The following is a 14,984-nucleotide window of genomic DNA, read 5'->3' as shown; positions in this document are numbered from 1 at the left end:
TTATTGGGGTTGTTTTACTAAAGGCTTTGCAAAGGAATTTTCCTTAGCTTCACCTTTGAAAAGCTAAGGGAAAATTCTCCTGCAAAGTGAAAAACCCCTTGCAAAGTGAACAGCCTATTTGCCTTTAGTAAACCAACCCCACTGTGTCTGACTGAAACCTCAGATGGAACCATCCAGTTAAGGAAGAATCATATCTCTGACACGGTCAATTGAGTATGTAAATTTCAGCTTGAATTTTTAATTTCTGTAACCAACAGGCTTTTTGCAACAAATGAGACACATGACAGGGGCCTCAAGCTGCACGTGATAACTAGATAGAAGACTAGCAATATTAAATTCCTACCTGACCAAAATTATGTATACTATAGGGCCAATGGTTTGTGAACATTCGATTTGATGTAAACCTCCAAATTAATGAGTTCAGGAGCTTCTAGTGAAGGGTGCTGAACAGCATAAAAAGTCATTTTAGACCACTTTATCCTTGTGACAAAAATTTGAGAAAGGCCCTTTTTTGCTCCAGCAGAACTATGCCCCTGTGCACAATACTAGACCTGGTTTGACCAGTTTGGTGTGGGGTAAGTTGGATGGCCTGCACAGAGCCATGACCTCAATTCCTTTGGGATTAATTTTTGATGCTGAATGAGAGCAAGGTCTTCTCATCCAACATCAGTAGTTGACCTCTCAACAGTTCTTTTGACGGAATAGACACAATTTTACTAAGATACATCTCAAGATCTTCAAGAAAGTCTTGACAGAAGGGAGGAAGCTGTTATAAATGCAAAGGAGGAAGGCATCCTTATATGAATGTCATGGGATATCCAAGACATTCATACAGTGTCATAGGCAGGTATCTAGAAAAATTTGGCCATATAGTGTATATTTTTAAAATTTGACTATTCTAAATTAAGAAAATATATGTACAACCTACACATAATCTTTCATATAGATAATATAAATATGCTATTGTGAAATCAAATTGGTATATGACCAAAAGCTCTCTAAATTAGTGAGAAGTGCTGTTTATAAAAGAGATGCTGCATGGCCATCAGATTTCTAAATTGGTGAAAAGTGTTATTTATATCATAGAGAATATGCCTAGGGAACTAAAAGCGCATTATGATTTTCTCTAATAACACAATTTATTTTCATTATTTTACTAATAGAATGAACAGTGTGTATTTCAACTGCCCATGGGTATTCCACATGCTTCTTACTATCCATTACAATTGTCTCAGAGCTAATTAAGGACCACAAAATCTTGTCTACTTTGGTAATACTAGAACAATTTATTTCTAAAATTGTTGTAGTGGTTTAGGTTTAAGCAATAAGCATATTGCTACAGCACAAAATACATCATGTGGCATCGCCTAGCAAAAAAACATTATTATTCAATCTACAGCTGGATGCTTGGTTTCCTGTCCAGAACACCCTTATTGGATGATGTACCAGAAGAACAAGATACTTATTTAATACAAGAAGTAGTGTCATGGTATTTTATCTTTACACCTCAAAAGGTGTACGAGAGTTGATTAGTGGCTCCCAATTAAGTTTGTATACTATCAATGCAGTGAGAGAACCGGCATGCACACACATAAACACACTTCAATAAGCACAGTGGGAAACAATCACAGCAAATTAAACTGGACTAAGTTGACTAGTTTTATAGGACAATCAAATTACTCATATTAACTACCGTATATACTCGAGTATAAGCCGTCCCGAATATAAGCCGAGGTACCTAATTTTACAAAAAAAAAAATGGGAAAAAGTATTGACCCGAATATAAGCCGAGGGTGGGAAATGAGGCAGCTAATGGTAGATAGATACCAATAAAATTACATTAATATTTATTTAAAAGAAAAATAACCTAGCTCTGCAAGTGGAAAAGGGGGTACAGGGCTACATATCATGTACTACGGATCATTTAACCCATTCATATTAGCAGAGGATAATTGTAAATCTATTGTTCAGTGCATTTTATATGTAGTATATAGTACATGTACATATAGAGTGCCTGCAACAATACATTTACAATGATCCTCTGCTAACATGAATGGGTTAAATGATCCATAGTACAGGGCTACATACAGATCATTTAATACATTCAGGTTAGTATCATTGTAAATGTATTGTCTGCACTGTATTAGCAGTATATACTCTATATAGAGTATATACTGCTAATACAGTGCAGACAATACATATACAATTGCTTAATGAATCTCTCTCCCCCCCCAATCTGCCCTCACTCACTGTGTCCGTGTGCCGGTGATCGATCATCACATCACGGAGAGAGCAGGGACGAGTCAGCGGCGCGCTGGTCCAGTGGGAGGAGCTCCAGGTGGGGTCCTAATTTAGCTGGCTCAGAGGTGCCTGCCCGCTAAATTACAACCCCACCTGGAGCTCCTCTCGCCTGATCAGCGCGCCGCTGACTCATCCCTGCTCCCCTGCCTGACTGGCCGCTGCGGGGGTTTTTTTTTTCTTCTTACTTACCTCGCTGAGCGTCGCTGCTGCTCCGGTGTGCGGCGCTCCGAGCGGGGTCATCTGGCAGTCTCCGGCCACCTAAATTAGGACCCGGAGACTGCCAGATGACCCCGCTCGGAGCGCCGCACACCGGAGCAGCAATGACACGACGCTCGGCGAGGTAAGTAAGATGGCGCGCTGGCGCTGACTCGAGTATAAGCCGAGGGGGGCACTTTTCACCCAAAAAAATGGGCTGAAAATCTCGGCTTATACTCGAGTATATACGGTATATTAAGAGAAACACGTAGGCTTCCATTGCCATGACCATTATTTTGGAATTATCTGACTGCCATGCTGATCCAGTGGCTTCCATTTTTTGTTTGAATTAGTGATTTGCAACAAAATCATTGAAGACAAGGGTGTTAAACCCCCCTTCTGGTCCAGGCCAGTTTTCAGTGTTGTGATACTTTGACTGACAATTACTTGATCAGGCAACACTGTAGTAAAATGAATGTTATATAATTTTTTTAGACATCTAGATCTTTCCTTGGTGATATTTTTTACTAAATAAAGGAAAAAAAGACAAACATTTGAATGAAAACTATTCCCCTTACTTTCTGTTATAAAACATTACAAATAAAACTTGTTTCTTCATAAATGTGGGCCAAATTAATTTTTCTACATTTCTTTGGTTAAAAAAAAACTAAAAACTGCTTTCTCACTCATCCCTCCCCCCCCTCTACCTATCTCCCCTATGTATCCCTTTGTCCTCCGTCATTGTCTTGTCCTGTCAGTTTGTTAAGCAGGGTGTAGCAGTTTGACACGCTTGGATACCCCGAAGGGGGACATCATAGGCTACCATTTTAATTAGAGTGCATTACCTATCTCTACATGCTGGGACACCACCGGCACCTTTGTGAAAGGAGCCGGGGGCTTCATTTGCTGAGAACACGTCATGTCAAATAGTGGTGGAGACATTTCCACTGATATCGGAGTAGAGGAAGGCTTTACGCCAGTGTCCTGTGTTTGGACCCTATACTTGTAATATGTAAACGCTGTCCTGCCTGTCAACACAATACAACAGTCCCCTGTAGTTGTCATCTTTTGTATTACCGTTGTCTCAATAGCTGAGCGGCATTGCCGCTATTTCTCCTGTCTCCGTCACAAGTATTTTACAGTTTTGTACCCTTGGCACTTACCCCAACCACTTGTGTATTTGTATAAATGTATGTGAAGACGTCTTCTATATTTGTAACTTAATAAAAAACTTTATTTGGAAAAAAAAAAAAAACTAAAAACAAATAAGTGTATATTATTTAGACTGCGTGAAAGTTATAAAGTCTACAAACTACGGTGTTTCAGTATACACAGAGCTAATATGCATATTGGCTAATACATAATCTGGGATGAATTTTGTCTCAGTTTCGCAGTTTTGAGTGTGATTCTCTTATCTTCCTTTAAATTAGTAAGGGCATCTTTCTCTTTAAAAACGTATATAGAACCTTTTTCCCTTTGGTTGGCAAATGGTGTGATATCCCTAGAGACAGTTTAATAAAAGTCTCAATAGATGGAAAATGTCTGGGTGGAATGAATGCACTTTTCAAAATGTAACTATGTGCTACTTGTGGCGAAAACATTTTTTTAACTTGAGTTGTCTCTTAAATTAAAAAAAGTTCTACATCAAGTTTGAATGCGTTAAGATGACTAATAGAACAAAAAAAACAGTTCTTGGTTAAAGAGCTTACATTTCCCCATTCAAAATTGGCAGCAAAAATGATTAAATACAGTGTTGGCTATTGGTATGTGTATATATACTAGCACCATGTTAGTTGATTTTGCTTTGTCTATCACCTTAATAAAGGTGACCCCGATGTCCCCAAAATGTTAGTGTTTATTCTGATATGGGACTTCAGTAAATTATACTATTTAGATTTCATCTTAGTGTTCTAGCTTCTCTGCATTCTGCATTAATACGACACCACCGTTGGACCTTTCACATACCTTTGTTTATGGTTCGTAAGGAGTCTGAGAGGACTGGTATTGCCTAAAACATTTTGCAATAATCTAGCTAGGTCTTCTGTATTCAAGCTGTATGCCATTTGCAAATCACAAAACCATTTCAGAAACTGATTTATGTCATAGTGAGGTACCTGTCCAATCTCTCTTACAATGACTTCCATCTCATGTGGTTTTAATTGTTTAGTGACTAATTGAACCTCACTAGAATTGTCAGTGTTTAATACAGTTGTTGTAGTTGTGGGAGCTGCTGGCATGCTGGGAGCTGCATTTAATTCATCCCCGGGATATATATTTGCTAATACTCTTTGGCCTACAATTTCAATTTTAGAAGTTCACTTTTGTTTATCAAAAGCAATGTTTGCAGTATATTTACACGTATCCAGCTCTTTCTCTACAACCTCTATTTTTACTAATAATTCCTCATTCTCCTGTGTTAAATTATCACATAATTTAGCTTTCTCGATCAGTGATTCCCCTTTTGTGATTGCTTGTAAGCTGAGACCTGATATTTTCTCATTAAACTCTCTATCCATAACCTCATGCTTCTGATCCTGCTCAAGAATTTGCTTTTCCCTTGCCTTAACCACCTCCATTAATTTTGTAAAACAAGACAATAACCTCTGGATAATGATACCCTTACATTTATTTTCTTTTATCTTCCTAGCCACCACACTATCAGACAAAAACATTTGATCAAATCCCATAATTGTTTATATTCCTGGGGAATTTCAGAAGATCCATTATGCTTTTTATATAATTTAACAGCCACTCATTAACATTCTCCCCTTTGTGCTATTGTCACCACCAGACACAGCCAATGCCTTTGTGCTATTTAAAGAATAAGGAACAAGATATACTTACCAATTACTTGGATTTACAGGCTTAACATATTTACCAGGTCCTGGAGTTCAAAACCTCTTTCCTGGGTCCTCACAAGTACTCTCTTATGGTTCTCCTCATCAGTCTTCTGTCACAATTCACCTCACAGGACTGCTGTCATCGCCGACTTCTAGTCCAATTCTTAATGCTCCTTCTGGTCACTTTCACGGCACCAAAATGTAGTGATAAAAGGTGTATATATTGTGGCAGTGTAAGCCAATACCACGGTGTTAGGTGGCCTCAAAGTCACCCAGGGTTCTCAGCCAGAGGGGCTGAGTGGCTCCAGGAAGACAGTACGTGTACCAGGAGAGAACTGCCTTTTCAGTTATTTCCAGGTTGTCTGGATCATAGTTGGGATCCTGGAGCCAGGAGATTTCTTAGAGCTCTGGGTGGGATGAAATCTCCATTCCTGGGTCCATGCTTTGGTAGTGACCAGCACCTGATTGTGCACCTGTGTACATCCTTCATGAAGAGTGTGCTGGGATGTGTTCAGGGCCCCACCTGTGAGTCAGGAGAGCTCCACCCTGGAGAGTGTTGGAGTTGTGTGTGCGTGCAGGGAGCACACAGACAAACTCGGGTGCGTGCTGGACGCACACGGAACAGCCAGGGGTGGCTGGGAGAGGTCAGGAAGGTCGGTGACCCCAGGGACCTGTCGGACAGACTGCTAAGAGAGAGCAGAGTGAGGGCTCACGAGGGGTGAGCAAGCGTGAGTGTCTTGAAGCTGTGGAAAGCTACCGAGCGAAGCTAAAAGACTGTCGTATGTTGCTGTTTCAAGCTATTTTGTGTTTGCCCTTTCAATAAACTGTGTTTCCTTGACCTACCTGGACTACAGTGGAGTGTCCTTGTTACAAGATATAATATATATATAAAATTTTTGTTCATGTTGATTGGAAAAGGAATATGTAAAATGCAATCTTCAGGAAATATCCAGGCAACTTCAGTTCTTTTCCAAAGAATTTAGCATTTATTGAATTCCAGAAACAGATGAACAGGAAAAGTCCAAAAGAAAATATAGAATAATAAAATTAAAATAAAAGCCCTATGAGTCCCTTTCTGTGTGTATCTAGACCTAAGATGACAAAGACTTCATAATATACAGTATGTCCAATCTATATATGCACCTATGCATCTCTCTTTACAGGTGAAACTCGAATAATTAGAATATTGTGCAAAAGTAATTGCAGTAAGTTCTGCAAAAGGTGCCCAAACCAAGTACTGAGTACATATGCATGCTTGTACTTTTCAGAGGTCCGATATTGTTCTATGTACAATCCTTGTTTTATTGATTGCATGTAATAATCTACTTTTTTGAGGTTGTGGATTTGGGGTTCTTGGGGTTTTCATGAGCTGTAAGCCATAATCACCACAATTATGACAAATCACGGCTTGAATTATCTTGCTTTGCATGTAATGAGTCTATCTCATATATTAGTTTCACCTTTTAAATTGCATTAGTGAAATAAATGAACTTTGCACGATATTCTAATTATTCGAGTTTCACCTGTATGTCTGTGATTCCCCCAAAGACTTTTAACATCTGAATTCATATAAAGTTTTTCGCCATTCTCTAACAGTGAAAGAATTTCTGATTGGCAGACATGACGATCCCTTTGATGTTCCTCTATCTAATTAACTATACAGGTTTCAATTGACAAAAACTCTCTACAGCTGCTCCATTGTGTACAGTCAACACCACTCTGAAAACACCAATTTCATCAGAGGCCCAACTGGTCAGGAAGTTTATAAAAAAAAACAACCTAGTTAGCATAAGATTAAAGTGTGTTAAATAACATCAACCAAACAAATTTCCTTGAGCACATACTGTATACCCCAAATATATCTTGCAGAAATATTTCAATCATAACTTACAATGCTTCCATTCTGTGGATACTGAGGCATGTTGCTTCAGTAATTAAGATAATCTACCCACCATGATCTTTAATCCAAGTGTTTGAAAGTCTACAGCTAGCAGTTCAAGCATTAGGGTATTTTTCACAGTTTCTCAGCTCAAGCTCAAATCTACACAAACAAGTGAATTCAACAGAGCAGGGACATGTCACACTCATAAACCTCCCCTCTTTCCCATATGGCTCCTTTCTAAGTATAAGGCCTAGTTCACACCTGGGCGTTTTACAGCGCGTTCCTATGCGCTGTAAAACGCTCAACATGTGAAAACCAATAATTGCCTATGGGCATGGTTCCCACCTGGGCGTTTTACAGCGTGTTGGAACGCTCTGTAAAACCCCCTACGCCCAAAGAAGTACAGGAGCTTCTTTGGGGCATATTTGCCGTGCGTGTCTATTAGGATGCAGCCAGATAGCCCTCGGAAACGCGTGTTTGTTGCACGTTTCTTTTACCGCAAATCGCAGTAAAACGCGTGGCACAAAACGTGCGGCAAACGCGCATATTCCTTACGCCCAGGTGTGAACCCAGCCTTAATGTTGCCTTAGTAAACCCATCATTTTCTAGGACTTTCTAATGTAAACAATGTTTTTTGTAAAATAACGTTTGTATATTTAGCCGTTTCATATTAACATTAAAGCATACATTTGCTTACGTAGCAAATATATACCTTATATACTTTTATTTGTAAAAGGGGAGCATTCCTTTAAAATTGAACTCCAGACAAATGTATATATAATGTAATTGTTTTACTTGCCAAAGGATTTGTTTTTCTGTCCATCTACTGCAAAGATTTACACATGCCTGCCCGACAGCACAGACAGTCTAGGGACATGACTTTTTCTGCTGTAATTAGGGAATACAGTGGTGTGCTCTCACCATCCCTACCTTGTGACTAAACAGTGAAAGAGCAGCAGCAGACTGATAAGGTCATCTCTTATCTCTCTGCCCCTATCAGCATGTTCCTTATCAGCACATTTGCATGCAACAACACAGTCACTGAAAGCGAGTCAAATTCAGATACTCCCATTAGTTGCATTTAAAAAAATATTTAATGATTAATTAATATATTGTTGTAGAAGTTTGAGCATGTTTTACCTGGTATTCACTTTATTATTTAATTTAAGACAATTTAGCAATTCCGTTTTCTATCATTCTTTTTTTTTATTTGATTAAAAGTATGTTTTTTTAGGAATGCTTTAAAAAAAGAGTCTGATAAAGAGAGTGGCGGGAGACATCCTCCTTGTCTCCAGCAGTCAGCGAAACCATAGTGCACAGCAGAATAGTGTGATGTTCTAGGCAAAGGTCAAGCAACAATTATACAATGCAGTTATCTTGCAAAAAAAGCTCTGTTATGCCCGTTTGAAGGGAAAAAAGATACAAATGAGAACAATATGTTCACATTTAATTTCAGCCTTATGTGGCTCAGAAATGGTTGTAGTGTATAATAGAAACAATAGAGATGGCTGAAAAGATGATTTCCATTTCACCTCTGTTCAGAGGCGATGGGATGCTTATATGTGGGACTGCTGTTCCCATTTGTGACCAACTCTAGACTGAGTGATTCTAGTAAATTACTGAATGTGGATGACTACCTTATACAAAATGTTGATTTAGGAATTATGGCAGGGATATCTCACTGTATGAGTATTTTAGACATATAAGAAGCAAGGGACTGAATCAGCCCACCAGGCTCCATCAATATCTAAAATATCACCTTTGAGTGAACTGGCCGTTTACAGGGCTATTCACAAAAGGGTGAATAGTTTGGAGAAGGCAGGAACAATCTAGGCCAAAATGGCTTATTTGGAAAAATTCTCCAATTCAGCTCACTTTCTAGTTCAGCTATGTTGTCCTAGATTGTTCCCTTCTCCTGCCGTCTCCAAACTCTTTACCCTTTTGTGAATAGCTATAGTTACTGTGCATGTATAACCAAAAGGTTTCCATTTAGTTTTATATCAAGAAGGGAATGGTTAAAACACCTGCTAGTTTATTTTTTATTGAATAAAAAGTCAGTAATTCAAGAGCTGAACTCCACGTCAGAGGGGCAAAGCTGAATGATAAAAGGTAGGCATATATATGATCCGACCTTACATGCAGAAATGCATTAAATTACCCCCTCCTTTTCCGGCCCTGCCAGGCCTATGCTCGGATTAAGGGTCTGGTATGGAGTTTTATGGAGGACTCCACGTCCCCCCCCCCCATTTTGGGGGTGGGGTTCCTCCTTAAAATTCCTACCAGACCTTTAGGGCCGGGTATAACTTTGAGGGCAAACCCACACACTTTTTTTTTACAGGGTGTCCCTCCTGAATATTCCTACCAGACCATAAGGGTCTGGTATGACTTTTGAGGGGAACCCCATCCTTTTTTTTTTTTAAATGAGGTTCCGCCTAACATTCGTACCAGACCTAAACGGTCTTTAGAAATGTTAGTTTTGCTGCAGCATGTTCTATACATTGTACAGATGCGCCCAGGGCAGCCATCAGAAATTTTGAGGCCCACTTACGCGGCTTTAGGACCACGCTGCCCCCGCCACCACACTGAGCCAGTCACACTGTTAATATTACACATTGATATAGCTCTGACCTATACCACAGCGCTGTACAGAGAACACTGAGCCAGTCACAACGGTCTCTGTACAGAAGAGCTTACACTCTAATCCAGAATGGCGCCAGCTGTAGGGGACTACAAATCCCAGCAATAATGATGTCACTTCTGGCTGGTCCGACATTAGAAGAGGAGGGAGGTGTCTTCAAAGCCGCTGGAGCGGCAATGCTGGGGCCCTGCGCTGCTAGGGCTAGGCCTCCTCCAGCGCTGCGGGGGCCCGGCCCTCTCCTTGCCTTTCACTGTTGGCCGATACTCATGTAAGGGTCCCAGGAGGGCCCCCCAGGCTGCATTGGCCCCTTACATGAGTATCGGCCGTACCCCACCTGATGGCGGCCCTGGATGCGCCACTTTACAGGCAGGTTAAGTGGACCCCCCAGGCACAATAGTTAAAGGAATTTTTAATTTTTATTTTTACCCTTTAAGTGATGTTAAAATCATTGCTACTTTAACCGCTTGAAGACCAGGTGTTTAGACCCCCTTCCTGGCCAAGCCATTTTTCAGTATTCAGCGCTGCAGTACTTTGGCTGAAATTTATTCCATCATACAACGCTGTACTGCAATTAATTTTATTTTTGGGGACAGATAGAGCTTTCTTTTGGTGGTATTTAATCACCACTGCGATTTTTATTTTTTACTATAATTAGGAAAAATTACTGAAAATTTTATTTTTTTACATTATGTTAGGAAACATTTATTATTACCCAGTTTTTTGGTAAAATATAAAAGACCGGGTCACGTTGGGTAAATAGACTTCAAACATGTCAAGCTTTAAAATTGTGCGCACCTGCGAAATCGCAGAAAACGACCATACCCAAAATTGGCCACAGGCGATGCTTTAAAAGCTTTTACCACTCATCAGTTTAGTGTCATCAGTGATTGCTCTCACTAAGACGTTTGCGGCGATATGTAACATGTGCGGCATAATGGGCGCAATCGTCGTTTTTGCACGTATGCGCCCTGACGCATGTGTGTATGTATGGGTGGGGACTTTTTTAAAAATGTTTGTTTTTTTATTCTTTTTTATGTGTAACTTAAATTTTTTTTGGGGGGACTCATTTTTTTCCCTATTTATTTTTTTTCACTAAACGTTATTGCTATCAGATACGGGGGCTAATAAACCCCCCCCCCCCCATGTGATAGCAAAATATGTGACAGGTCCTCTTTATGAATGTCCAAGGACCTGTAGCACACCTTACCGGACTTCCCATGTGGAAATATGGGTGCTCGCAATGACTACGGATGGCGCCGTATCAAGTAAAATCGTTGTATATAGAAGTGAACTTTAAGCCTGATGAAGGGGACCCTGTGCGGCCCCAAAAGCGCTTGATTCCACTTTGAGTGACTTCGAAAATAAAATGAAGATTCACTAAAAACTTTGACGTATTCTGTCGTATTTGGAGTGCTGGTGACATCTATATACAACGAGGTCCTCTTTATGGAGACATCAGGGGTCACAGATCTGCTCCATCAGCTTATTTCCTGCTTCTGAAGCTGGAGAGTGACACAAGAATGCGGATGTGATGTAATATACAACACTTCCTCATTCTTGCAGTGGAGAGGGGACCGGAGGGAGCTCGTGTACCGATCTCCCTCTGATCCCCTGTGACATAGGCACCATGCCGATCCTGGGCTCGCACCTTCAGACTCAGTCCCATCAGACATCATACCCATACATTTTTGGTGGGGATTTTGTGGGGAGGGGAAGGGGAGTGTTGAGAAATCTTAATACTCTCATCCCCCATGAAAGAAGGGGGGGGAGAGAGAGAGATTACGTTGAACTATAGGAAGAGGGAAATGCCCAAAATGTTCGTATTTACCATTTATTACTGGACTTGTGATTCAGCATTATTATGGGGTGCAGCACTTGTGAAGTTTTTACATATACTGTATACATATACAGTATGCCAACATGGACAAATGTGTCCACACTCTTACTCTTCATTGAAAAAATGCTGCCATCCTTCTGAAATGTGATGCAATTGAAAGCAATTGTCTGTCAGGAACGGACACCGCTCTGTAACCCGAGACCAGGGCGGGAACGGCCCAGTCAGCAGCGTCCTGTTGCTGGGCGACGGGCGGGCGTTCCTCAGCGCTCCACTCCTCCTTCTGCAGAACAGCTGAGCCGGCGTGATGACGCGGCGAGCTCGGTCCAGCGGCGTCCCGTTGCTAGGAGACGCTCGGGTCGAGTCTCGTCTCCGGCTCCGCCCCCCAATCACAGTTCACTGCCTACATAAACTGAAGGCTGTTCACTTGCTCGACGTTCTAGCAAAGTAGTACGTCGAGCAAGCTACTTAGGATCTCCAGTTACTCTCGGGTCTCTTGCAATCCTGCTACAACCTTCAGACTTCACAACTAAATCCCTCGGATTCCTGGCAGCACGAATGCAGCTCCACCTTCTGTGATTGAACTCTCCACCTAAATAGCAAGTAGCCATTACCACATGCTGTAATCAAATGAAGTGTTTGCTGATGCCTATGTCGGACTTCCATTGTACACTCTTCCAATTGCTATTGATTAGAAACACTGCTGCATAGGACATAAGGATTGACTGCTCTTATTGATATTGATGTTATAGATAGTGAATTGAACCAACTCATATATCACCCTTCCTCACCCCATTCTCGGAACTGTCATCACTACTGGATGCAATAGAGTTACCATCTGTTTGACGCCCTAGTGAAGTAACTAGGAGGGAGAACTACAATTCACATCAAGCCCCAATGCAGTACAATTGAGGGTTGTGGGGATACACCACCTTAATTAACTTCTCCTACAAACAAATGGTATATGATGTGTAAGGGGTTCCTACTACACTCCCTGCACTAAAGTGTGACTGTGAACCCCTCACCTGAACCATTTAGCTTACCTCCGCAGTTGCGATCCTACACTCCCTGCTGCGTTTGCACGGATCATTACAGTTTGCTAGAACCTCCTGTTTCAGGAAAATGGATCCAGCGGAGCTCGCCGCTCACCTCGTCACCCTTACACAACGCATAGTGAAACTCACAGCTAATGTGACCGAACTCCGGGCTGAAAATCGGGACCTCAGAGGCCGACTCGCACAGCAACGTGACGTGGCTGAAGCCCCAAGGGACGGGCCGGAGCCCAAGATCAGTCCCCCAGATGCGTTCTCTGGTGACCGAAAACAATACAGGGATTTCGTCAATGCCTGTAACCTCTTGTTCGACCTGAATTAACGACCGCATTAAAGTAAGTACCCTCATCTCTTACCTGCGCGGTGAACCTAGAGCCTGGGCAAACACCTTCATTGAGAACGAGGACCCAATACTTGATTCCTACCCAGAGTTCATACAGGCCATGGATCTCCTCTATGAAGATCCCTGTAAGCAGATCACCGCTGAGTCTGCAATTCGTAGTCTTAAACAGGGAAAAAGACCTGTCGAAGACTATATAGCGGAGTTCCAGCGATGGGCTAGAGAAACCCAATGGAATGAGCTCAGTCTCCGGAATCAATTTAGATTGGGACTGTCCGAAATGCTAAAAGATGAACTAGCTCGGGCAGATCTACCCGCCACCCTTGATGCACTCATCCATAGAGCTGTGACCATCGATCGGCGTCTCAGAGAACGCAGGGCCGGAAGAGCGACTGGCTATCCCAGCCCAGCTCGCAGACCTAGTCCCAGTAGGAGAGATGAACCCATGGAAATAGGGGCGCTCAAGGGGCCCCTCACCCAGACAGAGAGGAACCGCCGTCGCGCTGGCAACCTATGCATGTATTGTGCAGCTCCCGAGCATGGAGTCAACGACTGCCCGAGTATCAGAAGGAAGAATGAGGGTAAGAATTCCTATCTCTGTAAGGTAACCCCTGATAACCTACCTTCAAACCGATACCTAACTGTTTCTTTGACTTTACAGTGGGATCAGCAGCGTCTTTCCGTTGAAGCCATGGTTGACTCGGGAGCATGCGGGAATTTTATTGATGTCAAACTGGTTAACCTAAATAAAATTCCCTTACAAAAGAAATCAACGCCTCTCTCTGTCAGTATTGTTGAAGGCACTTCACTAGCATCAGGGCCTATAGCTTATGAAACCTCTCCTATCATGGTGGTATCCCCTCACAATCACCTTGAGCACCTTTCTTTTGATATCATTCCTTCACCTCTTTTTTCTGTTATTCTGGGGTTACCGTGGTTAAAACAACATCAGCCTACCTTCGACTGGGTAAACAACACCCTCCTACTCGACTCCGATTACTGCAAACAATCCTGTTTTTCCGTAACTTCCATTTTCCAGGTGAGCTCGGGAACGATTCCAAACCCTTACGCGGATTTTGCCGACGTATTTAGCAAGAAAAAGGCAGAGTCTCTACCGCCTCATAGGCCTTATGATTGCCCTATTGACTTGCTACCAGGTAGTGCCATACCTGTAGGGCGGGTATACCCCCTGTCGGCTCCAGAGCTACAGCACCTCAAGGAATACCTGGAGTAAAACCTCAAAAAAGGATTCATTACACCATCTACATCTCCCGCTGGGGCAGGAATGTTTTTCGTCAGGAATAAGGACCACAGCCTCCGGCCTATTATCGATTATCGTGAGCTAAATAAGATCACCCTCAAAAACAGGTACCTGTTACCCTTAATTTCAGAACTTATAGAAAGACTCCAAAACGCTACGTTATTCACCAAACTCGACCTCAAGGGGGCGTATAACCTCATACGCATGGTCAGGTGACGAGTGGAAGACCGCATTCTGTACCCGGTACGGCCTTTACAAGTACAACATGATGCCTTTTGGGCTATGTAATGCCCCTGCCACATTCCAAGCTTTCGTGAACGACATCTTTCCGGGATTTGCTGGATGTTTGCGTAATTGTGTATCTGGATGATATCTTAATCTACTCCACTAATCTAGCTGACCACCGCAAACAGGTGCGTTGGGTGTTAGCACGACTCCGAACCCATAAGTTGTATGCCAAACTGGAGAAGTGTTACTTTGAGAAAGACACTATTCCGTTCCTCGGGTTCGTTATCTCCCCTGCAGGTATGGAGATGGATACTTCAAAGGTTGAGTGCATACTTAACTGGCCTGTACCCCACAGTAGGAAAGCACTACAAAAATTTCTGGGCTTCGCAAATTTTTATCGGAAATTCGTAAAA

General features: G+C 42.0%; 1 pseudogene; it reads right to left on the bottom strand.

Moving 5' to 3' along the window:
- Positions 1 to 4,427: 4,427 nt before the first annotated feature.
- On the bottom strand, positions 4,428 to 7,257 carry LOC108785572 (annotated as a pseudogene).
- Between the last annotated feature and the right edge of the window lie 7,727 nt (positions 7,258 to 14,984).

Source organism: Nanorana parkeri, unplaced genomic scaffold (genome assembly GCF_000935625.1).
Source record: "Nanorana parkeri isolate BGI_ZX_2015 unplaced genomic scaffold, ASM93562v1 scaffold168, whole genome shotgun sequence".
NCBI classification, from domain to species: domain Eukaryota; kingdom Metazoa; phylum Chordata; class Amphibia; order Anura; family Dicroglossidae; genus Nanorana; species Nanorana parkeri.
Note: the sequence above shows the minus strand (reverse complement) of the source record. Positions and strands in the feature narration are given on the sequence as shown.